This window comes from Dysidea avara, chromosome 2 (genome assembly GCF_963678975.1).
Source record: "Dysidea avara chromosome 2, odDysAvar1.4, whole genome shotgun sequence".
Taxonomy (NCBI): Eukaryota; Metazoa; Porifera; class Demospongiae; order Dictyoceratida; family Dysideidae; genus Dysidea; species Dysidea avara.
Window position 1 is genome coordinate 10,404,376 of NC_089273.1, and position 12,922 is coordinate 10,417,297.

Consider the following 12,922-nt stretch of genomic DNA (forward strand, 5'->3'; position numbering starts at 1 on the left):
TACAAGGTAATTTCTTCTAACTGATCTCTCTACAGGGTGATTTGTTTGTAGCTGAACTCTCTACAAGGTAATTTCTTCTAGCTGATCTCTCTACAGGGAGATTTTTTGTAGCTGAACTATCTACAGGTAATTTGTATGTAGCTGAATTCTGTACAGGTGATTTGTTTGTAGCTGAATTCTGTACAGGTGGTTTCTTTGTAGCTGAACTCTCTAAAAGGTAACTTCTTCTAACTGATCTTTCTACAGGGCAATTTGTTTCTGGCAGAATTTTCTACAGGGTGATTTCTTTGCAGCTGAACTCTCTACATGATGGTTTCTTTGTAGCTGAACACTCTACAAGGTAATTTCTTCTAACTGATCTCTCTACAGGGTGATTTGTTTGTAGCTGAACTATCTACAAGGTAACTTCTTCTAGCTGATCTCTCTACAGGATGATTTGTTCGTAGCTGAATTCTGTACAGGTGATTTGTTTGCAGCTGAGCTCTTTACAGAATGGTTTCTTTGTAGTTGAACTCTCTACAAGGTAACTTTTCTAGCTGATGTCTCTACAAAGTAGCTAGTTTGTAGCTGAACTCTCTACATGGTGGTTTCTTTGTAACAGAACTTTCTACAAGGTGACTTCTTCTAGCTGATCTTTCAATAGGGTGATTTGTTTGTAGCTTCACTCTCTACAAGGTAACTTCTTCTAGCTGATCTCTCTACAGGGAGATTTGTTTGTAACTGAACTTTCTAAATGATGGTTTCTTTGTAGCTGAACTCTCTACAAGTTAACTTCTTCTAGCTGATCTCTCTGCAGGGTGATTTGTTTGTAGCTGAATTCTGTACAGGTGATTTGTTTGCAGCTGAGCTCTTTACAGAATGGTTTCTTTGTAGCTGAACTCTCTACAAGGTAACTTCTTCTAACTGATTTTTCTACGGGGCAATTTGTTTCTGGCAGAATTTTCTACAGGGTGATTTCTTTGCAGCTGAACTCTCTACATGGTGTTTTCTTTGTAGCTGAACTCTCTACAAGGTAACTTCTTCTAGCTGATCTCTCTACAGGGTGACTTGTTCGTAGCTGAACGATCTACAAGGTAACTTCTTCTAGCTGATCTCTCTACAGGGAGATTTGTTTGTAGCTGAACTCTCTACAGGTGATTTGTTTGAAGCTGAACTCTCTAAATGATGGTTTCTTTGTAGCTGAACTCTCTACAAGTTAACTTCTTCTAGCTGATCTCTCTACAGGGTGATTTGTTTGTAGCTGAACTATCTACAAGGTAACTTCTTCTAACTGATCTTTCTACAGGGCAATTTGTTCGTGGCAGAATTTTATACAGGGTGATTTCTTTGCAGCTGAACTCTCTACATGGTGGTTTCTTTGTTGCTGAACTCTCTACAAGGTAACTTCTTCTAGCTGATCTCTCTACAGGGTGATTTGTTTGTAGCTGAACAATCTGCAAGGTAACTTCTTCTAGCTGATCTCTCTACAGGGAGATTTTTTTGTAGCTGAACTCTCTACAGGTGATTTGTTTGAAGCTGAACTCTCTAAATGATGGTTTCTTTGTAGCTGAACTCTTACAAGTTAACTTCTTCTAGCTGATCTCTCTACATGGTGATTTGTTTGTAGCTGAATTCTGTATAGGTGATTTGTTTGCAGCTGAGCTCTTTAAATAATGGTTTCTTTGTAGCTGAACTCTCTCAAGGTAACTTCTTCTAGCTGATGTCTTTACAGGGTCACTAGTTTGTAGCTGAATTCTCTACATGGTGGTTTCTTTGTAACTGAACTCTCTACAAGGTAACTTTTTCTAGCTCATCTTTCTACAGGGTGATTTATTTGTAGCTGAATTCTGTACAGGTGGTTTGTTTGCAGCTGAGCTCTTTAAAGAATGGTTTCTTTGTAGCTGAACTCTCTACAAGGTAACTTCTTCTAGCTGATGTCTCTACAATGTCACTAGTTTGTAGCTGAGCTCTCTACATGGTGGTTTTTTTTGTAACTGAACTCTCTACAAGGTGACCTCTTCTAGCTGATCTTTCTACAGGGTGATTTGTTTGAAGCTGAACTCTCTACAAGGTAACTTCTTCTAGCTGATCTCTCTACAGGTAGATTTGTTTGTAGCTGAACTCTCTACATGATGGTTTCTTTGTAGTTGAACTCTCTCAAGGTAACTTCTTCTAGCTGATGTCTTTACAGGGTCGCTAGTTTGTAGCTGAATTCTCTACATGGTGGTTTCTTTGTAACTGAACTCTCTACAAGGTAACTTTTTCTAGCTCATCTTTCTACAGGGTGATTTATTTGTAGCTGAATTCTGTACAGGTGGTTTGTTTGCAGCTGAGCTCTTTAAAGAATGGTTTCTTTGTAGCTGAACTCTCTACAAGGTAACTTCTTCTAGCTGATGTCTCTACAATGTCACTAGTTTGTAGCTGAGCTCTCTACATGGTGGTTTTTTTGTAACTGAACTCTCTACAAGGTGACCTCTTCTAGCTGATCTTTCTACAGAGTGACTTTTTGTAGCTGAACTCTCTTCAGGGTGATTTGTTTCTAGCTGATCTCTCTACAGGTAGATTTGTGTTGATTTGTTCATTGCTGATCGCTCTAAAGGTAATTGATTTGTTGCAGTTGAACACCCTGCAAAGTGTTTTGTTTGTAGCTGATCACTCTAAAGGGTAATTTGTTTGTAGCTGAACTCTCTCCACAGTGACTTGTGTGTAGCAGAATTCTGTGTAACTGAATTCTCTAGAGAGTGACTTAATTGTAGCTGAATTCTCTACACAGTGCATGACTTGTTTATAGCTGAACTTTCTTCAGTGTGACTTGTAATGTTCTGAATCTCTATAGTGGTATATTTGCTTAACTCTCCACATGGTGACTGTCTTCTTGCTGAACTGTCTATAAGATTAACTGTTTGCAGCTGAACTCCCTACAGAATAACTTGTGATGTAATAAAATTCTATAATGGAGTAAATAAATTAGCCGAATGCTCTATTAGGGTGACTGTTCTATTAGAGTATCTCGATCTCGCATTTGCTACACGGAGTTGGCTTTCGAATCATAACTCAGTGGTTTGTAATCCGATTCTTCTGTACTACTGCAAGGACTTTCTATCAAGATTATTCCAGCTATACACCGATTTTTAGCTCATTGCTCTAAGCGGTTTGCCTAGTAGGCGTGAAAACTAATACTTTTTTATTCATAAAAATCGATCGCGTAATTGTGACACAGGTTGGGTTTTGTGTCATATCTCCGTGGTAGGGTCCGCAACGTGAAATTTCGACCTCCGAAAATCAACTACCAAACTACCCACAAATGCTAGGCTTGGTACCACTTAGAAAATGCCAGATTGGAGTTATTTTTCATTAACGTCTTGTCGTGCAAATCGGCGAATATGCTTACAAATTACGAGATTTTTTGCTATATCTTCAAGGAAATGTCTTTTAAAGCTACAATACGCACTCTCAACCTTTCTTATTAACTGTACTCTAAACTAAAACCATCAGTGGCTGCATTGTCTGGAGCAATTTCCAGCCGCAGCATTGCGAAAATGAAATTTCGGACTCGAAAAAAGTTTCAATGCCACTGGAGCACACAGTAGTGATGCCAAAGTAACCCTCCCAGGTCAAACTGGTCTGACATGGGTCCAACTACTACCACACCAAATATCATCGAATTCCAAAATTGTTTGCCATCTGGCTGAGCTCGACGGCAGTCAAAAATTTGTCAAAAATGCCGATTTTATTCACTGACGGGAACTTTTACTAGCCAGATGTGCTAGTTTACTTCTCAAAAGCTTGCTAGACCCATAGCCAGTAGCTTTCATTCATAGGGTTGGTCTGGCAGCTCTTCTAGCGGCGTCAAATTCCGCCAAATGCCGATATCCATAATTTTTTCCGATATCGACCACTTTACAACCCGTTAAAGAAATCTTGCACAGCAAACGTGATGCTTTGTCTCTCTAAAGTCATGCTGCATCCTTGTTTAGTTATATTCGTCCATAGGGTGGCACTGGCAGCTCTCTTATCGAGGCCAAAACCCATCGAAATGCCCATCTCACCATTTGTCATCAGTTTTCGGAAGTTTTACAAGTCAAACATGTTGGTTTACCTTTCTACATCCTTGCTGGACCATTCAATCACCTTCGTCTGTGTAGGCAGTTTTCTTCAGTCCCTTGAAAATTTCAGAGCACGCCAATTGAGCGCAACCATCAATACCAGTTAATGCTTATTTTGTTTCATTGGTTCCACGCAAGAATGACAGGAAAACCAGCAGAAATGTAATAGAGCGCAAATAGAGTTAGTCTAACTCTAAATATTGTACTCTAAAAAACTCTACATGTTTATACAAATGATTACCGAAATGCAAATGCCGATTATCAAAAACCACGATCGAATTTCCATTCGTGTAGAGTTCCGAAGGTGGATATTTAGAACTAGACTAACTCCAGTTGGGTTATGTAATATTTCTGCTGGATTTTCGTGGGATCAATGAAACAAAATAAGCAGTAAGTGATGCTGATGGTTGCGCCCAACTGGCGTGCTCTGACATTTCAGTTCAAGAGACTGAAGAAAGGTGTCTACACAGATGAAGGTGATTGAAACGTCCAGTAAAGATGTAGAGAGGAAAACAAGCATGTTTGACTAATGTAAAACGTCCTAAAACTGATGACAAATGGTGAGATGGGAATTTCGATGGATTTTGGCCTCGATAAGAGAGCCGCCATTGCCATTCTATGGACGAATATAACTAAACAAGGATGCAGCATGACTTTATAGAGGCAAAGCATCACGTTTGCTGTACAAGATTTCTTTACCGGGTTGTAAATTGGTCGATATCGGAAAAATTCGTGGATATCGGCATTTGGCGAATTTTGAGGTCGCTATAGAAGAGCTGCCAGACCAATCCTATGAATGAAAGCTACTGGCTATGGGTCTTGCAAGCTTTTTAGAAGTAAACTAGCACATCTGGCTAGTAAAAGTTCCCGTCAGTGAATAAAATCGGCATTTTTGACAAATTTTGACAGCCGTCGAGCTCAGCCAGATGGCAAACAATTTTGGAATTCGATGATATTTGGTGTGGTAGTAGTTGGACCCATGTCAGACCAGTTTTACCTGGGAGAGTTACTTTGGCATCGCTACTGTGTGCTCCAGTGGCATCAAAACTTTTTTCGAGTCCGAAATTTCATTTTCACAATGCTGCGGCTGGAAATTGCTCCAGACAATGCAGCTACTGATGGTTTTAGTTTAGAGTACAGTTAATAAGAAAGGTTGAGAGTGCGTATTGTAGCTTGAAAATACATTTTCTTAAAGATATAGCAAAAAATCTCGTAATTTGTAAGCATATTCGCCGATTTGCACGACAAGACGTTAATGAAAAATAACTCCAATCTGGCATTTTCTAAGTGGTACCAAGCCTAGCATTTGTGGGTGGTTTGGTAGTTGATTCTCGGAGGTCGAAATTTCACATTGCGGACCCTATCCGTGGTCTTTATCTCGATTCCTTTCAAACCACCAAAAGGCACTCCTACGATGGTTACTCCATCTACATAGCAATTTTCAACTCATTCCATGAAGCGGTTTACCCTGTAGGCGTGACAACAAATCGATCTTGTTTTACGCGAATAATCGGTCATAACTCCTGAACCATTCATCAGATTTGTACCAAAGTTGATGCTAGGATTCGCCTTTGGACTCCCTTTCTGTGTGCCAAATTTCAAGGCGATCGGAGTACGCGTTTGCTTGTTATAGCAATTTTTGCAAGTGTGCGAAAAGACGAAGAAGAAGAAGAAAAAAAGCGAAGAAAAAAAAACGAAACTTTGGCAGCTCGTATCTTGGAAATGGCTGGAGCGATTTCCTTCAAATTTGGAATGTAGACTCCCTTGGCTGGCGGGCAACTGTGTAGCAAATTTGGTTCCAATGAGATAAGTGATCACCGAGATACAAAGGTGTGAAAATGACGTTTTCGTTCTTCCTGTCAATATACTCACGGTGTGGCGCGCCAGCTTCTTGGGCCGCACAACACACTACCGTGTGTCTTGATTCCACTAAGCCACCTGACTAATACACTTAATTGTGTGATTGTGACTAGGCCTGTGAAAATAGGGCATGAGGGCACATGATTTTTGCCTACGTTTTCAAACTTGCATCACTAATAACATTTTATACCATTATGCTATGGCAATGCAATTTTCAGCTCTTAATCAACATTTAATTGGCTTTGTGATGTAATTTATAGAATGTAAATATTCTGTTCCAGAACTGAGATATGGCCTGTAGTGTGACATGGTGTAATTTGTGTCCACGTGCCCTGTTTTCGCAGGCCCGGTCACAATTACAAATAGTATTATTGGTAGCTACATAAATGTCTCATGATCAACAATGTGTAAATATTTAAATCACGCAGTTGTTATGTAATGGAAATTTAATAAGTGAATTTCAGTTATTTGTAAAGGTTGCAGTAAACCATAAAGATAACTTGCTATTAATAAAGTTTAAGTTATTAAACACAGTTAATGTTGTGAAGCGTAGGCCATGCAAGTATCCAAAATATTAGCATGCAACAGTGGGCCCTAATAAGAACAACGCATGCGCAGCATCGTGAGCAGAACACGTTGGCAGTAATTCATACCTGTTGTAAGAAATCTCGCCAGTTGCAGTGGCTTTGACTCTTCAAGATGGGTACTCGTTGTTCTCGCCTGCTGAGGAAGGAGAGGGTTGTCGTCCTTGGGAAGCTCGACTGCTGGATTGAGCAGGCGAGGAGCCGGCTTTGTCACGCCGGGGGAAGGACCGCCCCAAGGAACGGGTGTTCCGGGCAAGACAGCAATGCGACAGGATGTGACATTACAATACTAGTGGCTACCGTCAGGGTCGTCTCTAGAACTGGGTCACTTGCCTCGGCCCACGCACGGTATCACTGTCACCTGGGACAGCTCCATCGCTGCTGGACTCGTCACTAACATCAGTGACTACGGCTCCACCTCGTGCCATAGCCAGTTCATCGGACGCCACCTAATCCACACAAAATGTAGGGAGATCGTGTGGCGGGCATCAATCAGAATCTTCGGGAGGGAACTTGAACGCCCCGACTATCGCGAAATGGCCTCAGACGAGATGCTGCATCGGGTAAGCAACAGTATAACACCAATTGGTGTACTGGTATAAGCTTACACACTGTTCCAACACACCCTGTATATATATATATATGCATGTAATGAGCAGGGATGTACCGATTCATATCGTATCAGTGGCCAATATGGAGATTTCTGCCAATATCGGTTGGTCTCAATATAACCACCAAAACCGATATGATATATCGAAATAGTCTTTGCCATGGTAAAGCCACATTTTACCCTCTGTTGTACAGCAAATAAGGCTGAGGAAATAGTAGTTTTCTATATCCTTGAAAAGAAGCGCATATACTATGAGAAGCCATAGAAATACGTGCTTAACAAACATTCATTGTTACAATACTTACCAACCATACAACAAATGATCATAGTGGAGAGCTATAAAAAAGCAACCATGGGAGGAATAGACTAGAAACACAGCTTGAAATAACCAGCCATCATTACAAGCCATTAAAATACGGAGTAGCTAATGTGGACTCATCTTGGCAGGAGCATGCATTAAAAATATTTTGTGGGTGCCTCACTGTCTGGGCTGTTAATTGAGGCCACACCACCACAGGCAATCAAGCATTGTCAGTGATTGTTAGCACTTGGAACTGCTTACTAAGTATATCTTATGCAAGTTAAAGTTCCCCAGTTTCTTCTAATCTAAATGTATAGCTACACTTTATTATATTGTGTCGGTGTCGGTGTTCTGACTCAGTATATCACTTTATATTGGATCAGTTCAGAAATTTCTCTATTGGTACACCTCTAGTAATGTGTGAAATAATAAGAGTTGCTTTGTACTGGTGAGCTTAGTAGTGAGCTCATACATAGATACAGTGTAGCCACCAATCACTGATGCTACTTTCAAAAAAAAAAAAAAAGAAACGTCTAAGTACCTGAATTCAGTGACATTAATTGTGCTTTTGAAGTCAAAAAATTCTATTTTGTGCAATTAAATTTAAAATAAATAAATAAATAATGCAACCACAGATGTGTATTAAATGCATTAATAGACTTCTGTATTCTACAGCATACTATATTGGTTTCTTCATTGCTGCTTATTGGCTTGTAGTCAGCATCAGCAGGGCTTGGATAGTCAACTAGAGAATGCAGAATGCAATGAAGTGTCAGCAAACTAGCTACATACATGTATATATAGCTAGTCACCAGCCTTAGAAGGTGACTGCATTAATGGTGGTATGAAGGTAACTTGGTACCAAAAAAAAAAAAAAAAAAAAAATACGGTAATCATAAATTGTATGCAGAAAAGCAGCCAGGTGCATATTAGAACTTTGCATAGCAGTTTCACCGTGTTGTGTCAGCTTCTTGCACACCATACCCTTGAGTCTTATAATCGTCACAAAGAAAAGTCCATTTTATTGTTATTAAAGGAAACTTCAACCTATACAATTGCAATAGGAATCATTTCAAAACATGGTGCTTGTTCTAATGTGTACATGATACAGTGTCTTCGTTATATATCTGTAATTCTATGGTTAGGATGTGCTCCACAATTTTGCTAGGCAATTGGCATGGGACACACCATTGTGTTGTTAGTTGCATGTTAGTTTGCTTGTGTGTTATGTCTTCCTAATATTTATATTGTCACATTTGCTTGATATGTATGTCATCACCATTGCTTGTTTGTATACCAACGCATGTCACTTCCACTGCTTGTTTCGTATGTTACCGTGGCTCGGTTTGCACATCATCTTCTGCTTGTTGCAAGCATAGCTTATCGTGCATATTACTAGATGTTGTCACCATCAAATTTCTGCACATTGCATGGTCTAAATTAAATAAATAACCTTGATGCTTGGGGGGGTAGATCACAATATATATGTATATATATATATATAATATATTGTGACCTACTTATGGCCTCTGTTGTAAAGAGTTTAGGACAGAGACGCTTCTCTGCTCTAAACTCTTTCATTATCCAAGCATCAATAATCCAAAAGTACTTCCTACTTTGGCCCCGCTGGAATTACATAACCTTGCGTAGGCCATATACCATGGCAGATGAGGCCCCTAGCACTTACCAAACCCCCTCCTCAATCAATGGATTGCTAGAGGTGAAGAATGAAGATCTGAGGAACAGACCACATAAGTAGGTGAGTGGTAGCGTAACTAAACATTAAATAAATTTTAAGTTATTAAACACAGTTAATGTTGTGAAGCGTAGGCCATGCAAGTATCCAAAATATTAGCATGCAACAGTGGGCCCTAATAAGAACAACGCATGCGCAGCATCGTGAGCAGAACACATTGGCAGTAATTCATACCTGTTGTAAGAAATCTCCCCACCCTGTCCCTACCCACTGAACAGTTCACAAACTTCACTATAAGCAGGTGCTCTATGTTAATTGGCATTGTATGCCAGCAGATAACAATTCTAGTTAGTATTCCACTGTCAATAGTGGTACTTATGTACATTTGTAGTGTAAGCAGTGGAGCAAGTAGACACATAATGTTGTTGTACTCTGTACTTCACTGTGCCTGCATTCAATTACTCAGAAACATTTACATGAAAGACTATTTGCTATTATATACATTTTGTTGTGAGTTCTTCAGCTGCAGGTCTGACTGGATTCCTTCACCGTGCCAGCTGCTACCACAAGTAGAGATTGCTATTGAGGGATGCTCGCAGTTTAAATTTTTGTCAGGAGAGATGCTCTTTTAGCCTGCCTGCAGTCACAGACAGGCCCTCTAGTTCAGAGTGTCATCAGGAAACCAGGTTGCTAACAACTGCTTGCCTCTCCCACCCAGATCAGTATCAGGAGATGTCTCCCCATCCAAATTGCTAACTAGAGACGCTCTCTCAACCAGATCACTAGCTGAAGATGCTTTCCCATCCAAATCAGTATTAGGAGACGCTCTCCCATTCAAATCACTAACTAGAGACGCTCTCCCAACCAGATTGCTAGCCGGAGACGCTCTCCCATCCAGATCACTATCAGGAGACACTCTCCCATCTACCAGAAGACACTTGCTGTCATGAACACTATCAAACATGACCCAGCTATAGAGTACTAACTAGCTAACCACCATAGAGGGACCACAGTGCTACTATCAAGTGTTGATACTATTTCAGACAGTGCCACTCTCAACAGTGGATATTGACAACTCTGAGAACAATGGTCACGCTCTGACTATTGTATCACCTGCGCACAGGTGTTGATGCTGTCACAATCTGGCTAAAGCCACGTGACACCAATTAGTGTTGCTAACAGCTGCTTGTCTCTCCCATCCAGATCAGTATCAGGAGATACCTTCCCATCCAAATTGCTAACAAGAGATGCTCTCTCAACCAGATCACTAGCCTAAGACGCTCTACCATCCAGATCAGTATTAGGAGACGTTCTCCCATTCATATCGCTAACTAGAGATGCTCTCCCAATTGGATTGCTAGCCGGAGACGCTCTCCCATCCAGATCACTATCAGGAGACACTCTCCCATCTGCCAGAAGACACTTTCTGTCATGAACACTATCAAACATGATCCAGCTATAGAGTACCAACCAGCTAACCACCATAGAGGAACCACAGTGCTACTATCAAATGTTGATGCTATTTAAGACAGTGCCACTCTCAACAGTGGATATTGACAACTCTGAGAACAACGGTCACGCCCTGACCATTGTATCACCTGCGCACAGGTGTTGATACTGTCACAATCTGGCTAAAGCCATGTGACACAAATTAGTGGTGACCCGCAGGTCAACACATCACCTACCGCTGCTATAAGCAGTTCGTCCATTCTCCTTAGAGGAGTCTGAGACAGCAAGGGACCTCACTTAGGATATCTGCCTTATCCACTAGGTTCTCCCGTTTGCCTCTATTGTAAAGAGTTTAGGACAGAGACGCTTCTCTGCTCTAAACTCTTTCATTATCCAAGCATCAATAATCCAAAAGTACTTCCTACTTTGGCCCCGCTGGAATTACATAACCTTGCGTAGGCCATATACCATGGCAGATGAGGCCCCTAGCACTTACCAAACCCCCTCCTCAATCAATGGATTGCTAGAGGTGAAGAATGAAGATCTGAGGAACAGACCACATAAGTAGGTGAGTGGTAGCGTAACTAAACATTAAGTGCAAATAATTGCAGTTGACATAAACATGTCTGTATTGTATCTTTATCAGGATAGGATAAAAATGAATCAATGACCATTTAATCCTTTATAAAAATATGTAACCCATTGTGACAAAAATGGTCTTATCGCCTATTTACAAGTATCGAGAAATGTCGGTTTTAAGTATTCAGTGTGTTGTAGTTTGCCAATGGTAAAAGCTAAGTGTACCAAATTTTCACGCTATTTACAACAACATCTTACCTCCAAGAGCATCCTCAGTAGAAGTAGACAACACTTAAGTTTCCCACCATTTTAGATAGTTTTTATACTGAGGTTAACTGTACCAGGGGAGCTCCAAAAGGGGTGGGAGGTGGGGGCTGGAGGCAGAAAAGGGATTGTTTAAAACAATTAAAGAGGAAGGCATGGGGATGAAATGGGCCAAGTTATGAGCCATTAAGGTCTCAAAACTGGCTAAAATGAAAGGAACTATACATCACATCTCTTTATTCAACTCTGCGAAGCTGCACAGCCACACACAGCTAGGGACCCGTCGATTTTGCCAGCAAAATTTTTGGCATAATGGGTGGGTAAAAGCAATGAGCAAAATGCTGGCATAATAGGTGCAATTTTTGTGAAGTGGACATAAAAATTGCACAAAAGATCGAGATACTATAATAGAACAGTCAGACGCACTAAAATATCAACAATGCATAGCTAATTGTTACAGGAACAACAAGTGACAATCGAGATACCCTAATAAAATAGTCACACATGTTAAGCAATATTAGCTAGCTTCTTGCTTTACATGTTAGAAGTAATTGTTGATCGAGATACTCTATAGAACAGTCACTTTAAGGCGAAACTGCATAAAAGAATTGCTGGAAAGAAAAATAGGTGGAAAAAAGCAAAATAGACTGGTCCCTACACACAGCAATCCCCAGACTGGCCAGAGCTCCACTGGGGCCTCAGGCCGCTCATACAGATCACCATTGTGCTTGGGAAAGCAGCCAGAAAATGCCGACCATTCAAGTCTGGCTGATTTTGATTATGAAATTTGATAATTTATTTATGTAGCTTTGTGTTCTTGGTGAAAAATCAAATCTGCTATCGTTATTGTTGTTATTGTTATTAGTGCTTTACAGTGACCAGCACTGAAGGTCTGAAAGCAACATGTGATGCAGCCTTAGGATTACATAACCTAATTTCAAAGACTTAGACTTAGTGACTTATAGCTGAAAAAGGTGTAACAGAAAAGGGGCCAAAGTAAGGAAAAAATCCCTCTAACCCCTGGATTCGAACTGCAGGTCACCCCTATCATGGGCAATAAAACCGGTTTTGCCAGACCCAGTCACATATAAAGGATTTGGATAAAGATCATTATTCTCTGCATTTACAGTTATTTATTTGTGCATAATTAATATCTATAATTACTCCAAAAGATTTAGCAGTTATGTATCATGATTATCATGCAGCTATGTATCCTTTATTTGAAATTCTTTTTGCCATTATATTTTATGTAATTGAACTAAAGGTAAATTTAAATGATGTGAATGTTTGTATATTAAGACAGTAAGTTACAAATGCAAAAATTATGTGCATACACTGTAGCTATGGATGTGTAATTATATGCTTGCTAAACTAACACATTCAACTACTGGTTATAAAACCTACTGTATGCAGCTTTTTTAATGATCAAATCTGTCCTTGATGCAATTTCCGAATACACTGTACTAAAAATTTAGTGGACAAACTAAACATTAC

At 40.1% G+C, this 12,922-nt stretch overlaps 1 protein-coding gene across 1 annotated transcript in view; it reads left to right on the forward strand.

The window, feature by feature from the left end:
- The window catches only part of LOC136247800 (uncharacterized), a 133,458-nt gene that overhangs the window by 68,582 nt on the left and 51,954 nt on the right, over nt 1-12,922 (forward strand). The gene's annotated exons all lie outside the window — the stretch shown is intronic.